General features: G+C 46.5%; 1 long non-coding RNA gene across 3 annotated transcripts in view; it reads left to right on the top strand.

Annotated features, from left to right (window-relative positions):
• The window catches only part of LOC126517627 (uncharacterized), an 85,361-nt gene that overhangs the window by 9,663 nt on the left and 62,902 nt on the right, over positions 1-12,796 (top strand). For 2 of the 3 annotated variants that reach the window (XR_011890914.1, XR_011890913.1), the window contains exons 2-3: positions 7,403-7,665; positions 8,961-9,203. This is a non-coding gene — a long non-coding RNA (uncharacterized lncRNA). The remainder of the gene's footprint in view (positions 1-7,402; positions 7,666-8,960; positions 9,204-12,796) is intronic. The other variant, XR_011890915.1, reaches the window with a different exon arrangement.

Raw genomic sequence — 12,796 nt, 5'->3', positions numbered from 1 at the left:
AAACGAAGCTACAAAAGAAATTCAACCAATTAAAAAAAAAGGGCAGTGCGCAAAAGAGCACGAAAAAGGCACCTCTCGGAAGAACAGAAAAGAGCTACTCTGGAGTTTATTTCAATAAACAGTAAACCAAAAGCAAGAAAGGTGTCTCAGCCGCCTACAAAGAAACATCCAAAGGTGCAACTGGTTTAGCCATTTACCCTTTCTGTCCCTAGAACTCCGGAAAACAGACAAAACAAAGCAGTTTTCTTCCCCAATTTTTATCTTTATCGTAAGATTTTTTTTGACGAGAGGATAGGGTGCGTTAGAAAGTCAGGTTTTACACCAGTTTTGAGGGGTTATTTTCCACTGCCACTAATAGCACGTGCTCAAACAGGTCACCGTCTGAAGCAATACAATACTTTCGTCTTTCCAACACTTGTGCTGCTGCAGCTTCGACCACGGGACGCTGGAATCTTGCCGCAGACTCTGCTTATTTTTGCCTTTAGGGCATCCGGTGTGGTAGTTTCGCTACTATACACGCGATCTTTTACGTAACCCCACAAGAAGTCCAGCGGTGTTATGTCCGACGACCTTACAGGCCAGGGTACAGGTCCGGGCCGGCCAAGCCACTGTCCAGGAAAAAGCTTATAGGGTCACGCTCGAGACGGCCTACTACTATGCGCAGGAGCACCATGGTGTTGAAACAAGATGTTTCAAAGGCGCGCAAGTGTAACATTACAACAGACGTCGTTCATGATGCCCTCGAGGATGTTGTTGACGTAGCGTTGCCTCGTTAGCGTGTTGTAAAAAAAAAAAAAAAGGGTCCAATGACGTTGTCGTCAAAAATACCGCACCACACATTAAACGGCCACAGGCATTGGTGTCGCTCAGCTCGAGCGCTCAGCTGGAGGAGACGCGTTGTTCTTCGAACGACCTTTCGGAGCAAAACAGCTTTGTTCGTGACCAAGATCAACTACCTAGAACCGCGCCAGGCTGCCGTTGCACTTTCGGGAAGAGTCAAGCAGGGGTGGAGACAATAGCTCGACGGGCGGATCCTCAGGTGGGGTCGCCAACTTGTCTGACAGGCCAGGGAACGTAAACGACAAGAAAGGGGGTTAACCGAGGGGCCCGATTTTTATTAGTCATATCATGAGAAGCCAACAAACACTGACACCAAGGACAACATAGGGGAAATTACCTGTGCCTAATAAAAGAAATAAAGAAACGATAAATTAATAGAAATTAAAGTGGAACATGTTAGACGCGCTTCTGCGCACCTTAATTGTAATGTGACGGCGATTGGATGTGGTCGGGGAACTCAAGTGATGCCAGAAAAAGTTAAAAAAAATAAGTTTTACGTGCCAAAACCTTTTTCTGATTATGAGGTACGCCGTAGGGGAGGACTCCGGAAATTTCGACAACGTGGGGTTCTTTAACGTGCACCGAAATCTAAGTACACGGGTGTTTCGTCCCCATCGACATGCGGTCGCCGTGGCCGGGATTCGATCCCGCGACCTCGTGCTCAGCAGCCCAACACCATAGCCACTGAGCAACCACGGCGGGTGACCGTACACATCCGCCAAAACGCATTTAATGGACATAGCCTGCGCAAGGTTTGTTTCTATTGCTAAAGGGAACAAAATGAACATAACGTTCCGGGCGCGCCTATATACAGCACAAGAGTGCGCAAAATTATTCCTAAGTGCGCCATCATGGTTTCCTGGCTTTGAAATCGGCCCTCTGTCCCCTGCGGCTCCGCTACGCTTATCAATGCGTCAGCGGCGTGTTTTCATGATGGCCCGACCATCACGTTAGCATGAAGCCCTGTATCGAGTTACCGCCGCTAGTAAAGCCGTGTATCCGTGGCTATTTGCTTGAAAGCACTTGAATAGCGATGCGTGAGTGCGTATCTATTTCGTATTTTGGATGTTTTCGTGCGCTTTTGTTTTTCCTCGGAAAAACAAATGAGGCATAGCTGAGTACGAAACAAATGCTTGATTCGGAGGGTATTTGATGTGCCCTACAACTTTGTAATTGATATGTTGGCGACTCAAGCAATAACACAAAAATTCATTAATTAAAAACAATTACTTAAAGCTTCATGATGAAAGAAATACTGGCTATAAGTAGACACTAGTACGGCTGCTATGCAGTCGGTACAATTACTCTAGAGTTCTTGTTTTGTTTTTAAGTATTCCCCTCACCACCAGTGTTAGGTAGCAAACAGGGTGCTCGTCTGGTTGACCTCCCTGCCTTTCCTGTCCTTGCTCTCTCTCTCTCTCTCTCTCCCCTTCCCCTGTCTTGGTCCAAGTTATCTGGGACACCCGGTCTATGTCAGAATATATTCGGCATGTGATTTGTTATTCAAAGATCGTTTTTCTTGAACGTTCAGTTTATGCGGAAGTTCCTCTATTCACAAACCCCATCAGTAAAACACTTGCAGTGACTGCCGCCGCGAGTTCGCAGCTATGCCCTTGCAGCTGTCTTCACGTGCCGCATGGCTTCACAGCCCGGCAACACACGAGTTTACACCGAACTCGGTTAACTGTCGCCTGTACAAAACCGTATGTGACGCGTTGGCAACAGTGCAATGTGTGCGGCGACTTAACTCATGTTTTATGCATCCGCGCGCGCCACGTGGCCTCAAGGGCTACTTTAAAATCTGCTTGAGTTTGCATGGCAGCTCCTTAGAGCCGCACGATATGTAAACATTGGTGCGGGGCCAGTAGTTGTTCGCGCAGCGAAGGCGCTCTTGGCCTTTCTCTAAGACATTGGCCTCGAAGAAACACCAGCTATTTGTCACTGTGTGTACTTGCGTATGTTGTGCGTGTATGAATACGTCATTTGATGTGGCTATGTGTGTCTGTACGACTATCTGTACGACGCGACGGCTACGACACGAGCGGTGCGCGCGAACGATGCACGAAAGCTTTAGGTTAGGTTAGGATAGGATAGGTTAGGTTAGAATAAAATACTTTAAGTTAGGATACGATAGGTTAGTTAGCATAGCAGAGGTTAGGTTCTTATTTATTTATTTATTTATTTATTTATTTATTTATTTATTTATTTATTCATACGTTTATTTATTTATACATTTATTTATACATACTGCAGCCTCAGGGAGGCTATTGCAAGAGTGGGATGGACAACAAACATAGAACATTTATAAATATGCTTGCGTGAATATTTTCAGCGGTAGTGAGCGGATTTTGCCCGGTAATGAATTACAGACTTCAATTGTTGATGGAAAAAAAAACTGTGCTTAAAGGAATCAGTGCGGGCAAGGAAGGTTCAGATATTTAGAGCATGGTGACTCCTGGTATATGAGGGTTTGGAAAAAGTGAAGTAGTTTTCTAGGGAGGAGATGCGAGGAGAATTGATTAACATGTGAAGGAATTTTAGGCAGTTAAGTTTGCGAGGCTCTGCAAGAGGAGTGAGACCGAATAGGGGAAGAGAGTTAGACGGCAAAAATTCCTTGTCATATCTCCTACAAACAAAACGCACCGCCTTTTTTTGCACTGATTCTAGTTTTTTGACGTGACGGAGTTTGTATGGGTTCCATACAATGCAGCCATATTCGAGGATGGGGCGAATGAGGGTTTTATATGTAAGGAGTATAGTTTCTTGAGGTTAGGATAAAATAGGTTAAGTTAGATTGGTATACGATAGGTTGGGATAGGATAGGTAAAGATAGGCTAGGTTAGGTTAAGCTACGATAGGTTAGCCTAGGTTAGTTCTCGTAGAAGGAGTGCGCCAGTCGGCCAAAACAAGGTCTGAAATTGGCATAGCAGGTCGAAAAGAGCCCGGCAGCCCTACGTGTGCTGCTTGCTCACCACATCACGCTTGTACGATGGAATTCACCGGGTTTCGCCAACTCACGCTTGCGCTTTTTCGACCCTAACTTGCAACTTCGCCTGCCACCTGGACTCTCCCGTCGCGAAACAACTTTGTCACACGTGGTTGGGCGTCGCATTTACAAATTCCTATTCATTCCTGATAGGAATGGCCAACAGTGCGGCTTGCAATTTGCGCGGGTGCGATGAGACTCTGGAGCACCTTCTGTATCACTGCCCATCCTTTCGCTCTCAACGACGTACATTACGAAGGAAACTCAACCTCTTAGACAACAGAGCGCTCTCAGAAGAAAAGATCCTTGGATCATGGCCTATGTGTTCTTACATGCAAAAGGCCACAAAATTCCTTCTGCGTTTGCGCATGAATGCTTGTGACAGGGGAGATCTCTCTGCGACTGTATATGCCCTGCGTAACCAAGAGATTTCACCGAGAGGAAGCCTCACTTCTATATCGAATAAGGACAGGACCTGCTAGTACACCGGCCTGGTTATTTAAGACGAGGCGAGTCATTTCTCCGAACTGTACGGCATGCAACGAGACAGGAGACATTGAGCACTTTTTGTGGTCCTGCCAGAAATTCCAAGATGAAAGGGACGCTCTCCTGAAGAATCTGCAAAAAAAAAGGGCCTTCCGCATGCGTGCCTGCACGACCTTATATTTCCCGAGGGATCAGTTATAGCCCGCAAAGAAACTTCACGTTTCCTTATCGAATTATTAAGAGACCGGTTTGATTGACATATGGTGAAACCCTTCAGCGGTATTGTAAGAGACGCTCGGACGGGGCAATTGCCGGCCTTGATCGCTAAGCTAAACCCGCTTGTTGCTAAAATTCACCACCACGGTCACCACCACCACCACCATCTGCGACTGACTCTGAATGGCTGACTATTATTTTTCTCTTTCTCCTTATCCGTTCTTCCTTTTTTCCCCTCCCCAAGTGTAGGGTATTCAACTGAGCACGTCCTTGGTTAATCTCCCTACCTTTCCCTCTTCGTTTCTCTCTCTCTCTCTGTTTAGTAATATCCGCAATATCCTTTGTTAATCATGCAAGTTAGTGTGTGTATACGTTCTTTTGTAGGGAAGGTGATGGATAAGTGGAATTTGAGCTTTTCAGAAAAATGAGTAAGTACGACTGCGTTGAGGTTCTAACGGGCTATATATAGGCTTAAGTTTTGGCGCGATAAGTAATATTCGTCAATTCGTTTACTAATCATGTAAGTTAGTGTCTGTATACGTGCATTTACGAGGGGAGTGATGGATGGGTCGTGTTTTAGCTTTTCGAAGAAAGGAGTTCGCCTGAACACCAAAGGTCGTGGGTTCGACTCTCGACGGTCGCGATGGCAATTGGAATACAACTTGGAGATATATGGCCCGTTCGCCCATATCTCCAAGTGGGTTCGACTTCCACCAGAGGCCGTGGATTGGACTACTTATGAATTTTGCTGCCGTAATGCCGGACGGCGTAACGCTGGACATCGGATTTGTCACCCCATGAGCCTTGCGAGACGTTTGGTTTAATAACGTTTTCGAGAATAAACAGCCGGTAGCGCGGGCTTTGCCCTTCGCGCACCTCCAGCCATCATTTCTTAATCATTGAGGGATCATATTGCAGTGCAAAATCCCGTTTCTCTCGCCTCATCCAAGCCGCAGCTACAATACGGCAGCGTGCGAAAGCGTCCTCGACGCATGAAAATTCATAGGGTGCTATCGCCGCGATGCGGAGCAGGAGCCAGCCGTACCCACCGCTGAAATTACATTTTCTCCGTGCGAATGGGCCGGCCGACGCAAAACCTACCAGTGCACCCAAATCTCGGAGAGCGTAGCGTCAGTCTCGGGGTCCACGTTGTCGCCGCCTGTGGGCGCCCTCCAACTGCATTACAGTTGCGTGTTATTACACCAGGTGGCACGCGATGAAACAGTTCATACGTAGCGATACAAGGTAGATAGATATACAAGGTTTGAAGAAGGAAAAGAAGATGAAGATATATACAAAAAAGCGCGAATGAAATATATGTATAACATACCTGACTAAATCAAGCAGACTACGTGGCTGCTTGTCAAAGCCCAGTTTAAACGGTGATGTTAGTAAATCATCATCATCATCATCATCATCATCATCATCATCATTATAATTATAATCATCATCTCGGTCCACTTTTTTAGAGAGCGAATACCGACCAGCCGGATCGATGCATAGGTGCCAGCGCCAACGCTAGTGCAACATGCACTGCGTGAACCCGTCGAGCTAAGCCTTGACGTCGCAGCCGCGTAAGCAATCACCGGAGCAGGGGGATGACTTGTCGATATGGCGAGCGACGCAGCAGGTGTACGCTGACGACATGCCCGTCCTCCATGGACAGCGGTTGGGCTATGTGTTGTTGGACGTCGCGGGAAGAAAGTGGAGAGAGAGAAAGAAAGCAGAGGTTGTTACCCAGATAACTATTTGGTTGCCTCCCCACACTGTAAAATAATTTACAACCTTAAAAGCGAATAAGAGCGTAAATAGGTCTATTACACACCTTTGGGTGTAAGAGCGGGGGATAGACCGGGTTTAACGGTGTAACTTATTCTACAGTGATACGCTCTGAGAGGGAAACAGGAAAATATAGAAATATGAACCTCTTAAACCCTTACACCCCTTTGGCTGTAAGGGGGTGAGCTACATGCCTATTGGCACGCTTATTCACTTTTAAGGGTGTATGAGGAGGAGGAGGAGGAGGAGGAGGAAATAAAGAGAGAAGGCAGGGATGTTAACCAGAAGTGCGTTTGGTTGGCTACCCTACTCTGGGAGACGGGAAAGAGGGAATAAAAGGTTGATAGAAAGAGGGAGGGGAGGGGAGGGGGGAGAAAAGCCACGCTGACCACGCGCACGCATGCGGAGGGCCTGAGCGAGTCAAAGGCGTTCACATAGTCCAGTCGCCCTCAAGAGGAACAAAAGTGCCTTCATAGCTTTGTGGGCCGACTAGCCATGGGGACGGTCTTCAAGTAGCACCTGCACAGGATAATATAGAAATGTGAGCTAGCTAGGGAAGAAAGACATGGTAAACGCGTGCGCGGCCGCGGACTGCGCTAGACAGTGACATTCGTTCACGCAGGCCACTCGTCCCTAAAAGCCACGTACGTTGTCATTGATTAACCGCGATAAAATGGGGTGGTGAAAACGGAATACTAAACAAGGTAAAAGTATACGAAAAGAAAAAAAAAAGTTTCGCAGTTGCTCGAAGAAGAAACGAAATTCTTGCTGTAGAGGCAAAGTTACAATAAAACGCATCTCATTACGAGAGCGAGAACACGTCTTATGACAATGCATGAGCACCTTCTAATGCAGAAACAGCTGAGTTCGTACCAAAGCGCGTTACAGGTCACGCATGCGGAACACAAATCGGTAACACCGCACAAGTGCCCTAATTGCTTTCTGCGTCAAACAAATGTGAGGTCGGCGTTCAAGTATAGCGTCTGAGCGGACACCGGCTGATCATCTTGCCGTCGGTATGTGCTGGAGACGGCCTGTCCTTGTAGTCCAAACTGTGCACAGTGACACACTAAGTGGCCAATGCTGTAATCGCAGTCGCAGACATCGCATGCAGCACTGTCGACCAATTCACCGAGTGTCGAATATGCTTTGGCGAAGGCAGCTTCTAGCCTTGTCCACAACAGAACCCACCGACAGGTTGACCTCTAGCCAGACTCCTGTGACGAGAGGGCTGGCCACCTCCACGGGGACGTTCTCCGTGGATCCGAAGGTACGCCCCTGTGGCCCCAAAACGACAGGCATCTGACCTGCGTACCCGGTGCCCGAAGCGAAGCTCTCGCCGACCACCTCCAGTGGAGGTAAGCATTCGAGCGTCTTGGAACACACGTGCCTGCCGCAACGTAAATATCGCGTAAACCATAGAGTTTCTCACTATAACACCTAGAGGGAAATCTGGCACCACCATCTATGGCAATTTCCAAAGGGGCGCGGTGCTGCCATGGGAATGACAGTATAAGTGTCTGCACGGCGTATGTTGACTGGTGCTGCTAGAGGCTTCGTCTAAAACGTGGATATGACTACACAAATAACGTGTTCGTAAAGTAAAATCTTCATAATAGGTGTTCATTCACGTATATTAAATCTTCCAATGAAGTTTGCTCACACACAATGCATAACCAAGTGAAGAAAAGCAAGAACAGACGACAAACTGTTCCAAGGCAAGCGCGAATCATATCCTCCAAGTTTAGCGGCCCGCTCACACTTCTTAAGTTTCATATGATTGTATATGCAATAACAAGTTCTTATAATTAAACAAAACATGTTTTTGTGTAATAATAACGCTAAACCAATTTTTTTACGTGCTATTTTTGTAAAAAAGATGAGTCATTGTGACAGACGGAATGGAGCTCGCCAAGCGTGTCTGCAAGGAGTCTTGACACTCCGAGAACGATGCCTACCCAAAGTCAGAATATACCGGCATTCCCATGCACACCACAGCGTAGCAGCGCCAGATTTCCCTCTGGGTAATATACTGGTGAGAAACATTATGGCGAAAAGCGACCCTTGGGGAGTGTGTCGTAACATTGCAGAAGTGTGGTGCAACCTGTCATTGCTTTTTTGTTTCCGCACGTTCCCGTAGTGTCTAGGACTACAGTTTGTGGGCCTCAGTTACTATCGGGTCTAACTCCGCTATAGAGTTTTTGAAGCTTTGACCTTATTTCTTATTTCCCAACATTTTGCTTTTTATCTGTATTCTTACGTGAGTAGCCATTGCCATTATAGGCGAATAAATCGCCTTATTTTATGTTGATTTCAATAAAAGAAAGCACTTAAGTATTTTTTACACATCTTCAGTGAATCGGGGGGAAATAAAAGATGAACAGGAAGGACGTCACCGTCCTGTCGACTTTTCTCTGTTCTTCTGCCATGCTTACTTTTTTTATTTTTCTCGAATAGTTGGAATAGTCTCTGATGTGTAAGTTCTCAACAATCCAGGTTTACGCATTAAGCTTGGCATGTGCCTCATGGCTGAAGAAACTAGCCTTAAGCGTCTGTTTGACCATTGGCATTTCCGCGAAGGTCAGCATTGCTATTTCGTGCACACAAAAGCTAATGTTCTCCCACTACGAATTTTTTTTTCTCGCCTGTGCAGGGCTGAACAAGAATCTTCTCGTGAAGAGAAGTTCCGAGGATGCGTTTACGAGGGTTATAGGCCAGACCATTCGTGAAACTACCGGTAATTCATCGTTCAGCTTGGCTCCAGTGATGGCGACTTTGCCAGAACGTGGGGCTCTCCCTCCTCCACTTCGCTCAGAACAAGCGTACCATTGTCGCAGCCGGCAGTACGAGGACTTCAATCACGGTGAGGTCGGAACCAGGAAACGAAATTACTCAGGTATGGCCTTCTCGTGTATGTCTTTAACGCGTTAGTCATTTCTGTTTTCGTTTGAGATGTGTGTAACATGCTTCGTATTTGAGGAAAACTGAAGATTAAAAAGCGTCTTAGGGACAGCGTATGATGCACGCACTTGCGCCATCAGATTAAATATGGCTGTTCCATTCAGTATTGCGAGATGTGATTCGGTAGTTAAATATTTGGATACCGAAACTGTATTTAATACCTTTTCAATTCAGTGTCTAACGATGCACGCCTCAGTCACGAAACTCAATACACTTCGTGCCTATAGTTCATGTCCATTTATAGAAATTTGAAACGGGCGACTGTTTTGATGAATTCATCCTCTGAAGGAACACCAATATACATTTGCATACCACGCGTTGTTTTCCCCAACAGCACTTGCTCGCACATCATATAACATAACGCAGATGCCAGCGTAAATTTCTGGCCCCATTTGGCAGCCTAGTGCTCTGATACAGATGTCAGTTGAAGTTCGTGCGTTTCCAGCAATGGCTCAGTTCATTTATTTTACGTTAGCATCTTCTTTTCTGTCCATGGAAAAGGAAAAAGAAGCGTTCAAGAATATTCACGCAATAATTCGATTGAAAGGACTTGCGATGTCAAGCCTAGCTTCCTTTTTTTTTTTTGCATTCATTGTAGTTACGTGTGTGCCTGTGCTCATCCACCGCCGCTTCAGGTGCACCTTGACAAACTTGCACTCTCAAGTAAAAGATTAAGCGCAAAGTGTCGTGGAGGACGCAACGTCAGGTACTATCTATCTATCTACTATCTATTATTAAAGAAAGTATGCAGATCCAATATACAAGTTCGAATCTGTGCAGCGAAACTTTCGTGTAGCGCTTAATTAACCCCTATAAACCTAAATGCAATATTTCTCATGTAATGTCTATATTATTTGGTTGCTTGATTTTCTTCAATGAGATAAATTTGGTGCGTGTCAAGAATAAAACAGCTCACAGGATCGAGTACAAGGCTAGTTATGTGTTCTAGGCGCCAGTCCACGTATCTGACTTCCGATCGTTGCCTGTATTACGCTGCATCTTGCCTATAGAAAGAGAGTGAGAGAAATAAAAAAGAGAGAAATGCAGGCAGGTTAACCAGACGCACGTCCGGTTTGCTATCCTGCACTGGGAGAAGGGGTACAGGGAACAAGAGAGAAAGAGAGAGGAGATAGAGCACAGTTTTGCGCACATTTGAATGTTCGCACCGAGTCTACATACGGTTGCCAAGACCTGTCGACTTGAGGCACTTCAGCAACGCTTTCGTGGCTTTCTATGCCATCGACGCGTACGGCCATGGTCCAAGGATCTTCATTTCTGAAAATTGTCTAGAGTCCAGCTGGTTCAATGCTGTCCGGAGACCATCAAGATCGAAGTCGTACTGGGGACCGAGACATAGAATGCGTTCAATCGTTTCTATGCTTCCACAAGAGTCGCACATGGTCGTATCCCCCATTCCAATGCGAAACGAGTAGGCCTTCCGAGGTCAGGGTTGTCATTGCTGATTAAGCATCCACCCAGCCAAGCCCCACTCATCTGGTTTCCCGGTCCCCTGGAACTACCAGGAGGAAACGAAGCCGCTCACAGGAATGCCCGAGTTCTTCTATACCGGGCGTCTCCCCCTGATGACCTTGAAGGGTGCTGTGACCTAACTGCTTTAGCAGTGTATGCTGACAATCTCGCACCATGCAGAACAGCCAGGAAGGAGTACCCAACACCACACAAATCTTTCAATAAGTTAGAAGAGAACACTCTCAGGAGACTACAAACTAATACATACCCAATGTCAGCTAAGGTACACCAGTGGTACCCTACACTGTACTCCCCGCAATGCCCACACTGCGGAGAGGTAGCTCACCTCTACCACATGGTGTGGGCTTGCCAATTCAATCCCATAGCTGACCCCATTCCAAATCCCTCAGAAGAGCAGTGGCAGGCTATTCCGCTCAGCGATGATCCTGACCGTCAGCACTGGCTGGTGGGGAGGGCCAACGCAGCAGCAATAACCAGTGGACTACCGGACCAGGTGGCCCACCTACGAGTTCTATGAATATTCTGCAAATAAAGATGTTTTCAATCAATCAATCAATCGTAAATGCCACCCCGAGACAGAGGCGGCACAATACTATCGCCTCAGAGCGGGAACATTTTGATGGCACTAATAGCTTTAAGGATGGATCAAGCCTATGAAGATGGCACCTTACCTAAGTATACGCAACAGCACGAGCGCTAACTCAAAATTGAAAAAATAAAGAAATGAAAGTGTATACATTGGGGAATCTTCTGCATTGTCAAACAGACACGCGGGCGTATAAGCATTTTCCTCGGATATGGTTTAGTTACTACTATATAAATCACCACTATTTCTGAGGTATCGGCAGGTTATTTTCGGTAACGTTGTTAGACCAACTAGTGAATACTAGTAAGGCCGTGCAGGCAGCAAGTAAAGCAAAGGCGATTGTGTATTTTTCCAGCGCATAATAACCTCTGACAGACAGCCGATTTAACATCGACTTTACGTCGTGCATCAACAGAGACCTGAAACACTTCTTGCATAAAAGAAAAAAAAACGTTACCGATCTGTAGAAGATGCGCCTGTGAACATGTGAGCCAAATACTATTGCCCAGCGTGAAGCAGGGAATTTCTAATCTCGTGTCGAAAACGGTGAAAAATCGCTTGCTCACGCCTTCGTAATGTCGTCATGACAAGCAGCGCAGTCCACCACCCGCTATTGGCTGATTTCGCAATCGCGAGGACACCGTGAATAATGCTGCTATTGCTAATTTTGTTGTAAATGAATGAAAAATAATATGTGTCTCCGGTGTCGAAAATACAGATAAAGCATTTCATATTCCCACTGCCAGTCTACACGCGATCGCTGCGCTAATACACGACCTCCGAAATAGCAGAGGCGTGCTGCGTAGAGTAGCTGCCGCGGCTGTTATGGGGTGACGTGACAAGCCCTCTCGCCGATGAGACGCTCAACTTTTGGGCGGATCCTTGCCCCCTTGCCACCTCCCTTGTTGTGCCCGTCCCTTTCTCTCTTCCACCCCCTCTGTGTCCCTCCATCCCGTCTCTATTTCTTTCTATTCCCCTTCTTCCTTCCTTCAGCGTAGGGTAGACAACCGGACTCTTGTCTGGTTAACATCCCTGCCTTCTTTCTTTATCTCTCCCCCCCCCTCTCTTGCTCGCAGTGCACTAGTGGAGACGAAAGGAGAGAGAAAACAACTCATCGGTGCGATACCTACCTATCTGTCCTATTATACTCGACGCATTTGAAACATTTTTGCGGCAGGAGATTCGTGAGGTGACGTATTTCAATACTGAAGCCATTCTACAATTAGATAAATTATTTCACGGCCCCTTCAACATGAAAGATCCGTACCTCTACCCAAGATGGGCTACATCGTTTCCAAGCAAAACGACACACCACCGCTTGTCACAACCTAGCTTCTGTATTTTGGCTGCCTCCAATATTTCCCGTTGCCTTATTATTTTTATTCGCATGGTGTAATAGGCGAGTCTCGCGAAATTGGGGACGGCAAGCGTTGCAGTGCTAGGTCAGACGT

The sequence above is a fragment of the Dermacentor andersoni genome, chromosome 11 (assembly GCF_023375885.2).
Source record: "Dermacentor andersoni chromosome 11, qqDerAnde1_hic_scaffold, whole genome shotgun sequence".
NCBI classification, from domain to species: Eukaryota; Metazoa; Arthropoda; class Arachnida; order Ixodida; family Ixodidae; genus Dermacentor; species Dermacentor andersoni.
The sequence above is the reverse complement of the archived record's forward strand: the minus strand, read 5'-3'. Positions and strand labels throughout refer to the sequence as shown.